This window comes from Gallinula chloropus (assembly GCF_964237585.1).
Source record: "Gallinula chloropus genome assembly, chromosome: 2".
Classification (NCBI taxonomy): Eukaryota; Metazoa; Chordata; class Aves; order Gruiformes; family Rallidae; genus Gallinula; species Gallinula chloropus.
In genome coordinates this window covers 110,590,861-110,608,957 of record NC_140086.1, presented here as the reverse complement: position 1 = coordinate 110,608,957, position 18,097 = coordinate 110,590,861, and positions in this window count along the sequence as shown.

The following is an 18,097-nucleotide window of genomic DNA, read 5'->3' as shown; positions in this document are numbered from 1 at the left end:
TGTCACTATATCCCTTTCAGGTCAGAGATTCCCATAACTTCTGAGAGTAGAGTCAGACCCCATTCCTTCTTCCATGTAAACACAGTATACCCACTAGAGCACCCAGCTCTCCTCTGACAGACTGTTCCCACATGAAGATGAGGTCCTATGAGTCTCTGTTTGCCCAGGTCCTGCCCAGAATTATCATTCAGGTGAGTTTCTGCAGGTATCTGATGTGTTCAGACCTGAGCAGGTAAGTAGATATGTTGCTGGAGAGGATGGGAAAATGCTCCACTTCTTGTAAGATCAGTGACATGGCATGGAAATGGACCTCCTTCCAATTACTAGAGGTTTGGTGCCTCAAAATAGACATGTTAGTGGAACAAGTGACAAATAGAAAGGTAGAAAACAGGAATTCAGGCTTTCTTCTGGATTTATATGACTTTATTCCCCTACAGGCATGCAAACAATAGACCAGGAAGACCTGCATCAGTTTCTGAGTCTTAATGCCAAAAGCAGGTTTCCTAAGCTTTACTGGTACATAAGCACTGGAGTCTTACAAATATAATACAAGAAGTGTCAGGAGAAAAAAAAAAGAGACAAAAATAGCTCTGCATCTTCTGTATTAGCCCATCTCTGATCCTATGTTGCAGATGACAACACATCACTGATGCACACAGTGACATTATCAGGTTTACACCATTCTGTAACTGTAACTGACTGACATAGTTTTACAGTTCAACTTTTACGGGTGATAATATTTTGCCTATTTCTGAGCTACTATTACGGACTAATTAGGTCCTACCGACCTGTGTTCAGTTATATCACTGTTTTTACTTAGCATTGAAGTCAACTTGTAATCTCAAAAATCAATGGGCTATTTAAAATTCTCCCTTCATTATCCCAAGATAAATGGCTTGCTTTTATCAACTTCCAGACTCCTCTGCTGTGTTAGGTCCCATTGTGTCCTTCTGAATTTCCTTATGACTTGACTGGCTTAAATAACTACAAATTCTTCTACCTAATAGTTTATTTCTCTGTTCCTAAATGTCTGTCAGTAATTCTCCAGCTGAAAAAACTTTGAGTGCTCCTTTTTTCCTACTTTAAAAGAACTATTTTTGTCCTTATTTCTATCAAAAGGAACCATTGTCATAAGCATCTCATAGACATTTCTTATCAAATAAACACCATCTCTTTCATGCTTTACGTGCAAAGACATTTCAAAGGGTGAATATAAATAAATTGAGGAGAAAAAAAATTGTTAGACAACACTTCACAGCCATCTGAAACTACTAAATTTCTGGTAAAGATCTTGGAAAAGCATGCTGCAAAAATTGTTTGAAATCAATTGGGTATGCAATTGACTGCAAAACAAAGAAAAGACTAGATAGATATACCATTCAACTTTGTAATCTCACTATACAGGTATTTGTTGGTCCTAGGTGTGCAAGATGTGCTAGACTCAGTCTTTATGTATCCTCCTTTACAGTAGGCTTGACTCTCTTCTCCCATGTGAATGTATACATTGTTCATCAAAAGATTAAAACTGTATCCAAACCTAACTGGCTAATGAGATAATTATGGCCGGCTTTCTGTAGACAGTGGCATGGAAACAGGCAAAGGGCTTAGCTTGGCTTGCTTCAGAAACCATTTACACATAAATAGCCATAGATGAAATACTAGTTAAGGACTATAGCAGGATCTAAACTCACACCATGTCACAGTATCGAGATTCTTCAATCCCCCTGTTCACTGTCCTGTTGAGAAGAGACAATGGCTCAGAGTTGAATTAGACTAAATATCCACCTAGCTGACATCCCTATCTCTGCCAACGGTAAACCACAGAGGCTGTGGCATAGCTCCTCCACAAGTGGTAAAGGACTTCCATTTAGGAACGGCAACACAGGCAAACCCTGCCAAAGAAAAAAATTGGGGTTTTTTTATGTGATGTATATATATATGTTCATCCAAAACTCGTCTGACCTACAACACGGGTTTGTTCTGAAGTCAGCAGTACTGAATTCCCATTACAAATTCATGCCAGCAATATTTCATCTGTAATATTAGAAGGACATTGAGCTCTTCAATCACTCCACAAAGAAATGACTCAAGGAACCACCAGGTGTAGTGTCCCAAAGCCACCCGAAAATGGGAAAGTAAAGTTAGTTTTGTGTTTTAAGTTTCAAGCAGCACTGAAGTTTAGCTGAGATTTTGCATGCCAAGTTTCAGCTTAAAGGGAATTTTTTTTGGCTATGGTATAAGCCCTGGAGAATAGGAAGCATTCTAGAGGAAGCATCAAATCACACTTAACTACTGTATGGCAGAGCAAGTGCCTGTGTTACAACACAATCCCTCAATAAGATAATTTCTTATGTTAGCATTTTAATTAAAATAAAGAATACTTGCCTCCATCTTACACTCTGCAATTCTCTCTTCAAATTACACAGACAGACAAAATGTACAAAGCAAACAGAAAATAGGGTCACAAATCCTAGCGTACTTGAAGGTATGACTCAGAAGCTTTGTGAGAAATATGGCCAATAAAACCAGAGTTAATGATTCCATAAACATTTATTTTGAGGAAATATTAACAGCAGTCCTATTTCTGGGCAATAAAGGATAAATAACACCTATTATTAATGTAATGGTAAAAAATGTCATTTACCACACATTTGCAGTACTCCAGCTAAATACATTATTAAATAGCATCCCAGTATGGATTAACACTGAACAGAAGCTCCAGATGTAGAGATGTTTCCCTGTGGTTTTATCAGCAGCAACACGGTTGGTGCTAGCCCAATCCTGATCCCAGTGTGGACAGGGCCTTTGGCTTGCTCTGTTTGTTTTTTGGATGAATAACACTTGTGCAGGCTTCATGCTGGCCTTGGTGCTTTGATCAAAGCACTTCCCAGTGGGCAAAAGAATCTGCCTCTAATGTTTGCACCTAAGCTTCCATTTTAAAGTAAATCACTGGGGTGAGACCCTGTCAATCCAGCCTTACATACCACTCTCTCCAGCCAAAGGGTTGCACAGATTGTCCCCTACAGGGTCTTGAATCAAGAGGAAAAACAAGTCTTCCACCCATGACAGCAAATGGCCCAGGAGCTTTCTCTGCCCCCTCACCCCCACCCCCACTGGCTTCCCACAAGCAGCATCTTTGCTCAGCACAGAGGCAACAGTGGGGGAATAGGTGGTTATTGGGCAGCCAGCAGCAGAACCTGGTAACATACGCCAGCTCACTCCTGACAGCGGAAGAGCTCTTGAGGAGAGACAGGGCTTTCTGCATTGACCTTCCCCACATACCCACATTGCTCTGGGGTGAGAAAAACTGTCTTACCCAGCAGATTTCTTGAGAAAGATGAGCAGCATGGCACAGATCAACACTAGCTGAAGATATGATTAAAGCCTTTTATGCTCACTTCAGTTAAAGGTGATCTTCAGTTAAAGGTGATCTTCTCACTGGAACCCATACGAGATACGTCTTATATACAGGCACTGTTGATGATATCCTGGGGGATTGTGTGGGTCCGTGAAGGCTTCTTTCACTCTCTCCAACCCCCACGGCCCCCAGATCCTTACAAATTAGCAGCCTTTCACTTGGGCAGTAGCACTGCAGCCTGGTTGACATCTGCCTTCCCGCAATGGGAATTTTTATGTCTGATCTCTTTGTGGTGGTAAACATGCTCTAGGTTATATGAGATCATGTCTCCCTCTAGTGACTAAATGACTGTATTTTTGAAAGTCGTGACCCCAACTTGATGCAATATTTAAAGAGGGTGTAAATTACACATCTACCTATCTTTCCATAAACTCTCACTTCTGATAGTGCACCAAAGTATGAATTGGATTTTACATAAAACTGTCCAATTATTAACAGAGTCGTAGGACCTCTCAGTAGGAATTGTGTCTCCATTATACTGGGCTTTTAAACAAAAAAGGCAGTATCTGACCAGGAGGAATGATAGATCTTGATTAAACATTCATGCTATTTATTTTGTACTGGCAGCTAATCTTTTTCCAAACACTTAAATCCAGACAGTGATATTTAACGGCAACCCTACTAAAACTATCACTTGTGCTTGCTACAGATATGAGGATCAACTCTTTCTTATTTGGCAAGCTAGAAGACATCTACTTATCCTCACCAACAAAACAGTAGTCCAGTTTGTTTTTAAAAGACATAGGAAAAAAAGGGAAAATCGTGTTTAAAGTTTCATCAGCTGAAGATAAGAGTGGAGAGAAGATGATCAGAGAAGAGACTGGAAGCTCAAAGCTTTGCAGGAAGGCTTGCCATGCTGATTTCTTCTTTGGCAACAACCCACAAAGCATCTGACATCCTTTTTTGTCTTCAGCTTTAGTAACGCAAGGTATAGTGTAAAAAGTTACATGTACAAGTCAAGAAATGGAAGTGGAACATAAGAGTGTAAGTGTGACCAAAAAAATGGTCCCATGGCAGATAACAAGGATGAGCACTAGGAAAAGAGGTAAGGCAACACAACATCTCATGAGAGGTATATCACATTTCTCACAGAGGGACAGAAAGAAACAGTAAAGAAAAATGACAGCACACCTGAGCTATGCTGGTAAAAAACACCATTGCAAAACAATTTTTAAAACTCTGCTAAAAAGGCAACATAGGATAAAGTCAACTTCAGACCCGCAGTTCCACTCAAAATTTTAAAGACATTGTTATTATAAATATAATTGAAGAAAGAGGTGAAATCAGTATTTTTCTATTTTTTTTTTATTGAATGAGTTTCCCATACATTAAATCAATTTAATTTTACATCTGGCATCACTATTATTCTCATTATTAGTTCCACCGAGCTTGCCTAAATCCACACATAACCTGTAGGAACACTCAGAACTCAACAATTTCAGTATTTCCCCTGACTAGGAAATCAGGGCATGGGTCTGCAACTGCCAATATGTTTGGCCTCAAGTCTTCATACGGACCCACAAAGTGGTTTCTACTAAACCTTACCACAATGAGTTTCATGTTATCCTGCTTGATCCCCTAGATCTTTCACCAAAAGGGGGATAAAACAATGTGATTTAAAATCTACAGAACCTGATAAATCTTGGAAGTGGAAATAGTGCCCAGGGCTAGATATCAAGCCTATGGGGTTCCTTAAACTATTCACAGAATCATTAGGTTGGAAAAGACCATGGAGTCCAATTGTTCCTGCCCTATGATAAACCTACCTAATTGCAAGAGAGTCTTTTATACCAATATTTTGTATGGTCAGAGATGTTTTTAAATTGTTTTAAATAGTAGTAACAATCATAATAGTGGCAAAGCTAGAGAAGAGCCCTTGAAACTTTTCTTAAAAATGCACTGTGCCCCATGTCTGGTTTCAAGGATGGCTTTGGTTTTGCTTCCTAGTCAATGCTAGTTCAGCAGCTTCTCTCAGCTCTATCCTGATTCTGCTACAAAGAAGTAACCAAGTGCATGCCCCCCATCTTGGTCATTTGTAGCTTCCTTTAGCTACAGTGTAAAAATGTGAAATCATAGCTTATTGTTTTGTTTTGTTTTCCCTGAAGAAAACCATGTGGGGTAATATTTCCCTTTCAATCATCTACATTCCCCAGTTTACACCCAGAGCTTCAAGTCACCAGCTAGAGCTATAGCATGTCCATACTAGAAGAACCTGGAAAGGTTAAAGAAATAGAACCTGTTTACAAACCTTGCAAATAGTACAAGCAACCACCCCTGACGTCAAAATCTGGAAGCTATGCAGGTACTCATCATCAGCAAAGCAAGACCACAGCTCCACTGGTTCCTTTCCTTCTATCTACAGGTGACACTAGTTATGTTTGTAACATCTCAGCCCATGCTTGCCGTTACTTCTGTGGGCCTGGACTGTAGCTTCATATCTGATTTCTCCTTTGCTGTCAGTAGAGGTGTTAATCGCAAACTTTAAATAAGTTCAGAAGCAGCATCAGACAAACTAGGCATGCATTTTGGAAAGAAAGAAGCAAACCATCCCAATGTCTGACAGTTTACACTCCTCCACTGCCTGAGCCTACATCCGTGTCCTCTGGGTGTCCTCAACACCCATCTGAATCACACTTCTCAGGAAAGGTGGCTCTGTAAATCATAGAATCATAGAATCATATAATGATCTGGGTTGGAAGGGACCCCAAGGATCATAGAGCTCCAACCCCACTGCCACAGGCAGGGCCACCAACCTCCAGGCCTGGATCTACACAAGGCTGCCTCAGAGTGTATCTGTTCTCCTGACCTATCTCTTCTGAAGAGAAGCAGTGAATCTACTGGGCTCTCTTGGAAAGCAGCATCAACCCACAGTTTATCGAAGTTCAGCCAAAAATTGACAGTGCAACACCGATTGTTACTTAAGCTACAGACCATTCAAGATTTTAACCATTGAGCTAAGCTGCAATTGATTTTCCTGTTACATGAGAAATTTCAGAATGTTGGTGAAAAGCCAAAGACCTGAAAACCAATGCTTTTCAAATGAATACAAATAACTAAGATTAAATTGTTAAAGTATTTAATGTCAGTAATATAATTATCTTTTGATTTTTTGGGGTAAATTTTAACACTTCATGAATTGACTAAAATATTGTGATCAGCGCATTGTTTTGAATTACAAAACAGACAACTTTTCTTGAAAATGTGAAAAGGGAGCAATTCAAGAAAATTTTTTCCCCCTAGAAAGGTTTCAGATTAGATCAAAACAATCAAAACTGATCCTTCCTAATGAGCAGGTTTTATTGTTGCTTCAATGAACCTACATTTTTCAAAAGAGGAAAAAAAATAAGAATTAAAATATCAGATCCATTTTGTGTCCTATTTCTTTTTCTCGTCATCTGCTAATTTTCCCCCCTCTCTTGCCTTTCATTTTGAGCTTCAGTTCTTTTTTTCTTTTTTTTTTTAAGTTTTGCTTTAATTCTGAGAGCCAAAATGTTGAGAATAAATGTATAATTTTTTTTTTTCTGCAAAACTCGGGTAATTGATCCTGGCGTTTAGAAAAGGAGGTTACCCTTAACACCCTGCTCCATGAAGAGAGAGCTACAAAGAACACCTTACTACAGACACATGCAAAACTTCTCAAAAGAGTCTGGGACCTGCCTCAGCTTGCTCTGACCAGCTATACGTCCAGCACACAAGAAGAAGCAGAGACAAGATGGATCAGTCTTCTAACAGCTATAGAGGGATGGACTCATTTCACCACCCTTGCAAGGGTGTCTCAATACTCAGTAGAGAGTGATGATCCATCTCAGTCTGAAGAACTTTCCCATAGGATGAGTATTCCACCAGATACCTGTCAAAGTAACTTCTGAAGCAGCCTGCAGAACTAGTTTATACTCAGTATGTCACCTTTAGCTGGCACTGTTGACCTGAAGGCAAAGAGCCCATGCACATACCTTGAATGCAAAGGATGTTTTTGGGGACAGATCCTGCAAAGGCAACTGAATGTCTCCTTCCCCTCTGCTCTCACCCGCCGCTTGCCATATGCATCCCTATTTTTTTTAACTTTGCCCCATTGTTTGGGTGGATTGTTAGGTGCTGCTATGCCCTACCCTTTATTCCTTCTAGCCTTCAGAGCAAAGATAAATATTATGCACTCCATTTACCAGGCATTTCTTTATTAAAACAGACCATGATATATTCTGAATGGAAAACACTATATTATACCCTAACGTACTCACAGAGGCTGAAGAATTATAATTCAATCCTATTGCGACTTTATTTTAGCCCACTTTCCAGTTGCTTTATTTAAATGATTAGTTATTGTACAACTTTTTTTTTTTTAAGAGCTGTTTTAACACATCTTGGCTCTATTAAACTACCTTTTACATATGAATTTGTGTGAATTTTATTGCTGTATTTTCCCAATTTATTAAAAGGGCTGTACTTTACAAATAAAACTGCAGGATGGATTTATTATTTACAGTCCTAGTCCTAGCCTTCATATCTACTTAATATGTGTAAAGTGTTTAGTTTTCCAATGCAGTCCAGCTGCATCACTAGAATCAAACTTGTAATTGCCTCTTTGGGATTTAAAACCATTATAGTTGTGCTTTTATGTTCTCTTTTGTTTTGCTTGAATCACTTTTTCAGGTCTATGAAGTACAGCTGGCACAATAAAAGTTTGATCAATGCATAACCAATGCAGTGTATATTTCTTCCAGATATATAAAACCCAGGTGAAAAATGTTAATCTATGAAAATTATCTTTGTCAGCTACTTATTCTTGGAATTTAAATCGGTTTCAATCTTGAGGTATATGGTTTGGCCTGGGGTTTTCCAGTCTGGGTTTTTCAACAGTTTCTTGTAATGTGTACTTTTGACATATTAAAATGAATGATCGCCTGATGTAAAGTTTCAATTACCAGGGCAGATTTTTTTCTCATACTGCGATACTTGAATAAAATTATCCTGGTACCACAGGAGTTAGCACTGGAAAAAGCCTACATAAGCAGCCTTTATTTCCTTACCAATTTAGGATCCTCTCACGCATCATTGACATTGATGCTATTGGATCATCTACTCGAATCCTTTAGGCCTCAAAGTCATGCTTTGGGCATACGGGAAATCACTAAACCCCTGCCAAGAAACAGAAAAATTAAACCATTCAGTTTTGGCAACATGAACTGGTCTTTACATTCTGGAGTACATTAACGTACTAGACAATTAATTCTCATTCTCTCATACTGATTCAGCCCTCTCCACCTAAAGCCTGACTCTTCTGAAATCGCTGGTGAAGCTAGGTGTTCAGACTCTGGCCTTCTGAAAACATATATTGCATTATATGCTTTTAAACTCAAATGTAAAATGAAGTGGGAAACAGGTAAAATATCAGAATATACTTTTTGGATGGTAGGTTTTCTAAATAAGAGTGTGTAAAAACATTGTAGGTGTATTAGCATAAAACTGTACAGCCAGCTTAAAGAGAGTCTTGCCAGAGCTCATGGTTTCAGCAAGTTTCACAATATTTGATGTTTGTCTGAATTTCAGGATTTAAATGATTACATTAGGCTTGGCCATAAATAAAATGGACTCGATTCATAAACGAATTTTAAAGCCAACTTCATAGTAAGAATGCTGTTTGCAGCTTAGACCCTGAATTCATCTGTTCTGTTCACATCCTGTGTAGCACATAACACAGCCCTTTATCATTCCAGAACATGCTTGATTTTGTCATTAGGCACGATCAGATGTGTAAGCTGTCCACACACCCTAACAGAAAGCGTCTCACAGCCACACTAATGTATTAAGGAATGAACCCAATTTATAAAGGCGTCACAGCTGAGTGGTGAGCAAGCCTACTCTTCGCACATTGACTATGTTGTAGGGCTGGTCCAACTGCATGTGCAAGACAGGGTTTCTTTATAGAGCCATGCATAAAGACAGTCTCTAGTAGTTATAAGAAGACTCTTCTGGTCACCCTTCAGGTAGACGTTATAAATATGTCTACAGGAGCAGAACTTGCATCAAAACATAAATGTGATTTGACTGAAAGTGGGAGGGGAAAGAGCTACTTCTACAGTAGACATGACTAGTCTGATTACAGTGGAGGCTCTCACACCATTCAGAACAAGAGTGATTTTCTAGACAATATTCTAATTTCTTCTTCCTGTCTAAATAAACCTAAATATTAGACTTAGGTTTCTTGAGCTTGTGTTCGGGTTTATAAATTCATGACTCACATTCTGTGAACATCCATAGGAACGCCAAGCCTTCCCCACTGGACCTTATGCCATACAATGAAGATATTTTGCATACACAAACACAGTCATATAAATTCCAATTAATACTCACTAAAATGATTTTGTAGTTCTCTTGTACCCTGTCATCAGAAATAAGCACAGCAAGAATTATTCACAAGTTCTAGAGAAAAAATATGCACAAGGTAATCACAATCATCACTCAAGGAAAGAAGTAATTTACTAATGCCACTAAATTAAGAGAAAGCCCCCAGATATGTTCCAAGATTTGCTTTCAGTACATATTAAATAGACAGCCCTTTGTTTGCTGCCCAAGTGCCATTTCTGGCAATTTTTCTATACTATATACTGTGTGGAACTCTTCTGCTAGATTCTCCCAAGAATTAAGGCTCTCATTGTGTTCAGATAACTCTGGAAGACCTGACTCTACCACTGATATCTACAAGAAAACAGCCTTGCATTTGGGATAACTTCTGAGGAAGTTTCACTTCCTTTTTTTTCCCCCTTTAATTATCACTTATTGGTCACCTATGCACCTATTTGTGTGTTCTCTTGTCTCTTCTGCTCATTCCTCATCTGTTCTCTGGTTCAGATACTAGTAATAACTTTCCCCAAAATACCTCAGTGATTGAAAAAGTGATTCTGACATGATTTGACAGATCTCATGGAGCTTTCCCAAAACACCTAATTTCTTGACTTTTACTGATTTGAAACACAGCTAATTGCAGGGGATCATATTCTGGCCACCCACTCCATAGGCCAGCTTATGCATGATTGCTCCTGCTCTCAAATAGCTGTATACAGAGCTCAGATCGGGCAACCTCCAACAGCAAATGCACTGGATTTCTTACAACTTTCTAGTATTTAGACCATAATAGTTCACCTCAAAACAATCCCCAAACATTCTTTAAAAATTTCATGAGGGGTCTTCTTACATCATTTCCTACCTAGATAATGAAAAAAAAAAAAAATGCATGCCTTGTAAAAAAAACCAAAACAAAACCCTCTCCCTTCTTGAAAGTCAGTGGGCCTTAGGCTTTTATATTCCTGCTGGTCTTGAAAGTTGGACTTGGGATCTTGAAAGCACAGGTCCATGCTATACATCCTTTTTATCAGACCTGGATCAAGAGGAGGTTTCTTACACCCTCTCCAGAGCCTCCCATTCCCATTGTTTCCTGGTCAAAAAATACAGCCTCTCTGTTGTGACAGTGCTTGTGTGTTTGTATTCAAGAGCATATTTTTTACAATTTCCTTTAAAAAATACATAATTACTTCACATAAATAAAAGAATAGTAGTGAACTGGCTCCAGTGAGGAACTAGAGCCAGGATGGAAAGGAAACTTCTTAAAACAATTGTGCAAACAAGTATTTTATAAACTAGCATTTTAAACTATTTAATGCCTTTTATGTTCAGTGACCAGTAATGTGGGCTTTTCCCACCCTCTGGCCTCATACCACCACCACATTCCAGCATGGGATGATGGCTGGGTGGAGCTAGCAAATCAAATTCTGTTGCCACTTTCAAATATATCATTCTCTTTATAAACATATCCTTATTCATCTAGCTTTCACTATCATACTGAGGCTTGGTTTGTCACATTTTAGGACAAATCAAACTTTTGAGAAACAGTTCCCTGTTTTTCACTGCAGAGATCATGATGTGAATATCAAACTTGAGCAATAGAACAGCAAGCAGAACTTCTGCCATAATTTGGATGGTGTGAGGTGTCTGTGAAGCTTAGCTCATTCTTCTAACTTAACGTTCAGGTAGGGTAGCTGCACTACGGTCCAAATTGTGCTATTTTAAAGTAAATTATTTTTCTTTCACAGCACAGTAATTGTTAACTGTGAATATTTGCAGCCATTAAAGGGGTACACAGAGGAGGCAGAGTAACAGAAGATTTTAAAATTTATTTTACCAGTGGGATATGATGATTCTTCAGCACCTCTCTTGTCTTCTAGAAGGAAGGAAAAGACGTACTATGTATCTTCCAAACTCCTCCTTTCTGTCACCACTGAAATTAGATATTTTATAAAAGCCTACAGTGTCATTTGAAACACTGCACTTTATAGAACTGTTGCTTCAATCACCTGTGACATATGTAACAACATGTACAAAGCAGGAAGGAAAATACATGTTCAGCTATTCTTGGCCTGATATCTCTTGACTCTCATGAGAAATGCCAGAGTAGCAGGTTTTGGAGCTTGAAAGTCAAATGCTTAACCATCAAAAATGCCGTGCAGAGATTCATGTTCCTACGACAAATCTTTCCCCACCCACAGTCATCATGAAAAAGGAGAAGACAGTTCAACCTCCATTCTCATTCCGATCTAAACATCTGTGCTGAAACAACCACAAAAGAAGATCTTTAAAGCCAGTGGCAACCACACTTATCTTCTTATTTGGACAGATCTTTCACTAACTAGGAACTCAGACCCCACAGGATGCCAAACCACCACCAGATGGTTCTCTGAAACCATTTTTGCCAAGCTTACAATACCATTTGTATGAAGCTGCAAATTTGTGTTAGAAAACCTCTTTGTGACACGACCAGTGTTTCTGGACCTCTCCTGCACATGCCACCCCTGCATGGGAGATGCAGTCTTGGCACACTCAGCCATGGCAGGTGTGTTAAGACATGCTGGTGGAACCGAGAGAGAATGTGCACCACTAGCATGCTCTCCTCAAAACCGTCCCCTAATTTTGCCATGGCCCCTCATTCCCCCAGAGGCTCCACATACCACATCTCATTGCTATATGATGGAACAGAAGGGAAACCACACGGCTGTACTGCATATGCATGAGCATGAGACCTAATTACGAGAGAATGAGAGGCAGATGTTGGTTGTGCAAGACCTTCACCAAACACACAACTCTTGACTACGTGTACGCTTTCTTGTGAGTCTGTCTTTGCATTCAGATGCCTCCCTTCTCTCATGAAACACAGCAGTGTTTGGTGCTGTGGTTGAAAGGAAATTTCTTGGGGTTTCCCCTTCACTGGAAGTCCCCTGCTTAAGGCTGTTGTTGCTGGGGAACTCTGTGCAGCCTTTCCTCTGCTCTAGGGCTGAACTCTGTAGTCTTAATCTTTAATTAGATTTCCCTTGACCACTCTGCAAGGCTTGCCACTGGAAGGCTTCTCCCTCGGGTGAGGAAGACACCTGCTTGCGTAAGTAAGACATTTTGATGAATCTCTTAGAAGTGCTCAGACTGAGAGAGTTTCCAGGACCTGCAGAGCACTCTGCCTCAGCTTTATGTGACAGTGGGGTTTTCTGCAGAATACTGTGGAGTGGCCACCTGTTAAGGTCATTTCAGCTTTGGCCCCTTCACTCACTGACATTGCCTGGGTTCGCGCCATTCCCAGACATGAAGGGCTGATTAATCAGTCTTTTCACAAGCAGGACCCGTTGCCCCTACAACCCGGAGAAGTACCTAAAGGCTAAGAGCCTATCCCCCTATTAGAGGGACATCAGCCATCTCACTGGGTATAGACATGAACTATTCCCCAACAAGAAGCCAAGGAAATTTGTAACGTCGTTACTTCAGACAGTTTGAGCTGGAAACTCTCCCAGCATCTGAAGTAAGTATTACTTTCTGAAAGCAAAGACATTGCAGTAAGAGTTATCGCAACAGCTACCATGCGTCATCTTCCTACAGAGCACCCACCACAGACCTGAATTCCACAGGTCTCTCCACAGTTAGCAACAGGATACAGGCACCATCAGAGAAAGGCATAGCCCAGGACCCTACTGTGAGCGCTCAGGATTGCCCTCTAAAAAAGTCTCTCTATCAGTTGACTCCGGATGATACCTTGGAAGATGAGGCTACAGTTGGGCAATTAAAGATAGCTGGGTAACTGAATACACACCATTAGTGTTATTGACTGATCATGATTACAGGGGTTGTAGTTGTGGTTACCCTTTCCTCTTCTTGCTGGGCGTTTATGATCACTGCTAGCAATCTCACTCACAGTTTCTGCATTGCAGCCTGAGTTTTCATTATCAGAAGCAGTTGCACTAATATTGGCAATTCCCTGGAGCCTGCAGCTTCACTTTGATAACTACTTTTTCTAACTGAATGTTTTGCATTTCACCTGGGTGACTATCACATCAGCCTAATACTGTCCAATAGGGTTTCCCTCTGTTAGAAAGGAGTTTTTCTTCCTCCTTATGACCTTTAGTCATAGGAGGTTTTCCTCCTTCCTCTGGCCAGGAAGTTGTAATAATTTGCTGAGCTTTCCATCGCTGGGCCATGAAATAGGCAACACCTTCACAGCTGGAGTCAGGGGAAAACGTCCTCACTACACTTTGAGGTATGTCAAAGTCATGCAGCTATCTGAGGAAAAGGTCTGTCTCCTCTTCAGTTGCCCGGGCTAGCCGCCATGGGGAGGGCGTGGCATGCAAACCAATAGTTGTTTGTGCATCAGACACCCATCCTCCAAAATCTTCAAGAGCCTTCAGGCAAAATTTCTTCCAAAATCGGCCGTGCTTTGCTTGAAGTAGCCTCAAAAGATATTCTGTTGTCTCAACTTACCATCAGATAGTTTTGTTTCCCTCCATGTCGGAGAAGACCAGTTGCTGCCTCATTTTTGTAGGTCCAACTCAAAGTTTCCCTGCAGCAAGAGTCCTGCCATGCTGAGGAAGCCCAGTATTTTGTGCATTAACAGGAGGCTGTCAGTGCAGAAGTGTAAAACTGGGAGGTTGTGTATCCAAACCCTATTTTGTGCTATGTGAAGGTGTTTTCTGGGAATATTTTTTCTGGCTGTAGCCACAACTCCTTTGGACTCAGCTTGCTACACTTTCCACAATCCGTTGCATTTTGTCCCCAGAGCAAAAGGAACTTATTTTTGTACAGAGCTGCTTGACATGATCCCTTCTTTCAAAAGACAGATTACATTGTCACTTTCTGTTTCTTTCCTGGTAAGTGCTGCTGCAGCACACACAGATGCTTCTTCAGTCCTTCCTCCCCTTTTGCAATATGCTGCCCAACACAATGGCGGTCAAGAAAAATCTCCTAAAGGAAGTTTTCTTCTAGGCTTGTACTGTGGACCACCTTCATAGATTAAAAGGGTTGCAATGAAGTCTCAGCCATGCAGATGCTAGAGGTTCGTCAGGAATGTCCTCGGGGGTCTGTGATCTGTTTCAGTGGTAGCAGCACAGCTAGATGTGTGCTGGTTAAGTTCCTGTTACCCAGGGACAAAGCAATAATCCAATTTTTCCTGTCTTTACGCTATTTTGCTGTGTTGATGCTTGTGCTCTCAGTCTTTTCACTGTGGAACTCCTTGCAGTAGTGATGTACAGCTGCTGCTTGTTAAGCACTTTCTTGTGGTGGGACTTCCCTTGTTTTCATAAAGCATTCTGTTTCTTTCCCAAGGCAACAGCATCCTTCATGTTCCAAATCATTGCGGCATGCCGGCTGTTATGGAGACATTGTAACTTCTGCTGCTGATCCTGGTAGCCACTCTTGGTAAGTACTTAACCAAAACATGGTTTCTAGTTTCTTAGACGAGGGTGGTTTATGGCATTCACGACACTCATGGAGCCTGAAATCCTTCATTTGCTATGCAGTGATTTACATTCTGCTGTCATCCAGGTTTAGTTTATGCATCCTGAATTTTGGCTGAGCAATGGTATTTCCTCTTGCCTTGGTCACATACCTTTAAGTTGTCATGTATGTTTTCACCTCCTGTCAACGTTCATGCTTCACCCGAACTTTTCCAAGGATATCTCACATGCCGATAACAGGCCGGCAGGTGTTTCCTACCAAATGTTGTGGCTGCTCATCATCTTCTTCCAGTCTCACCTGTCTAACCCAAGACAGGCAGATTATATTCAGAGTATGTTGCAGAGTCTTGATAAATAATAGCCTACAGCATAAGGAGCTGCTGCGTCCCTGAAATACTGGGTTGCTTTTTTTGCAGTGATTGGTACGTATCCAGATGGTCATTTTCTTCCTTCTTCTACCCATTTTAGAGGTTTGACTACTTTAAATCACACTCTTGTATCAGACACTGGGGTTCCTTTACCTCTTTGCACCTTGCTTATGGAAGTGGCTGCTGAAATACCTGAGCTGTTGGTGCCAGAACCTTAAGGGGTGACTTATGTTTGCAGTTTTGAAGCTACAGCCCATGCTTATAAAAATATCTTACCTGATAGAAAAATCCCATTTTACCTGCCTCCACTGTGAAATCAATTGCACAGATAGCAAGCTTTTTATCAAGTGAAACCATTTTCTGTCTTGGGACTGATCTGCCAGCCTGTTAACCACATAGACAGAGAGAGACTCTGCCCTTTCCCTTTGCGTCTATGTTGAATTTGTATTTCTCTAACACTTGGGGCGTGGAAGACCTCCATATTTCATTAGTCCTACTGATGCAGGCAATGTTAGAGTCCAAATGGAAGCTGGCTTTTGCTCATCTTCCATCTCATGAATACAGATTACTTTTTCCCCAGTTATCAGTTTTGAATGTCACAGGTTTTCCTTTGGCCCTATGCAGCTAATTAGACCTAGGGAGCTAGCTGCATTGTGATCCTTTCTCTTTGTACTGTACCGTAGCCAAGAAGAGTGCTGTGTCACTGCTGCTGCTCGAGTCTCTTTGGGGGTGCTCTCCAACTGCAGGCACCGTACGCCCTGTACTTTTCTGTTTGCTTATGCATCATGCTTCTGCAAAATGGTTTACTTTGTGGTTGGAATCAAACAGCCTTATCAAAATGCAACTCATCAATAAAGCCGAAATGAAACATTTGGACCACATAAAACCAGAATGTTTTGCTATTTTGCACAGAGGAGTTTAGGAAGAAGGTGAATGGCTTCTCAGTTGTTGAGTCAGCATTGAGAGGTGGGAAGGAGGGGGAGGAGGTGAGGGGGGAAAGGGTCTCCCTAAATGGCCAGAGCATTATTTTCTTTTATCATGGTTTCGATGGTCAGAATTGGAGTCTGAATATGGGAAGATGCTATTTCAATCTAGATCCAAAAGCAAATTCACAGCTGTCTGTAAATTAAAACAAAGAACAGCTCAGTGACTTGGGACATGCATCTACCCACACTTCAGGCTGATGGAGTACCAAGCAGTTATCCTAACCCACCAGAAGAACAACTGAGTCCCAATAATACACCTTGCTAGCAGCAAGTGTGTCCTACATCAGGTTGAACACCTAAACAACATAATGCCATGGATCCCAGGCCAGGGCCAGTGCAACCATGTCTGTAAAGACTCACACTTGCCTACAGGGATAGATTTTTAAAGAGTGTCAAAGGATACAGATAGAGAGCTCTATGTGAGCAAGGCACTGAAAACTGCAGTGGAAACAAATTTGCCTCTGTGGGTACTGAGTGTTCAGAATCTGGTTACATTTCAAGCATCATAATGATTTGGGCCAAAAGTAGGTTTGGATATTTGATCCTACAAAGTGTTTGATTTTTGCATTCATAAAGAACAAAGTTTATTTTTGCTCTTGTTTTCTATTAACTGTTAATGATGCAATTGAATAGACAGAATTTTTGAAAAATATTGTTACTAAAAGAAGAACTGTAAAACCTGTAGTGGTAAAAAGATTCTATGAAGTAACATTCTTTACCCACATGAGTTCTTTCTTAATCAAAAGTTTATTCATAAATTCTTTCTCACCAGTATTGAAACAAATTATATTAATAGAAATATTTACTCATCTTGTAATTATTTTCAAATACTGATGGAATTTATTTTTTGTGGGAAAAGTAGAATTAAAATTTACTGATTGGTAGGGTATAAAACAATAATTTTGCTTGTAATCCCCCCACAGACATTATAATAACAAATTGCCATACCTTGGTGTGGGTGTATGAAGGAAAAATAGGTGTTGTCTCATTTCATAGGGATGATTGTTTTGAATTATTGTGTATATATCTAATATGCCAAGAGCACATTGGGAGCTGATCAACACCCACAAATATCACAAAAATGAATGGATTCGAGTTTGTAAGATATGCCTGTTGATGTATGCCCAGTTTTCACTTAGATTTTACAAACTAATGAAGGTATACCAGAAGAGACAGAATCTATACCTGCAAAGTATACATTAGCTTAAACTAATTCCTTGAACAGAATAGAAATATACTTTATTGAAAGTATAACTGCAACTATAAGTACACCTCTAACTGCTGTAGCTAAATTTTTAAGCTTAGTATATTAAGAAAAAAAAAATTCAGACCAGAAGGAGCAGTGTGACTTGATGCCATACAGCAAAGGAGGTAGAGGAAGCGGCTGCAAGTTTTGAATACCACCATGCTGTAAATGCATAATGATGGCAAGTGGTGAGCAATACCCATTTGAATCTTCCACAACACCCACACAAGTGTCGAAGTGGCACCAACAGCTAAAATCTGATAAAAGCTTTTTGGGCAAAGACCCGCTGAGCTTTCAGAGGATTGTTTTGTGGGCAGCCC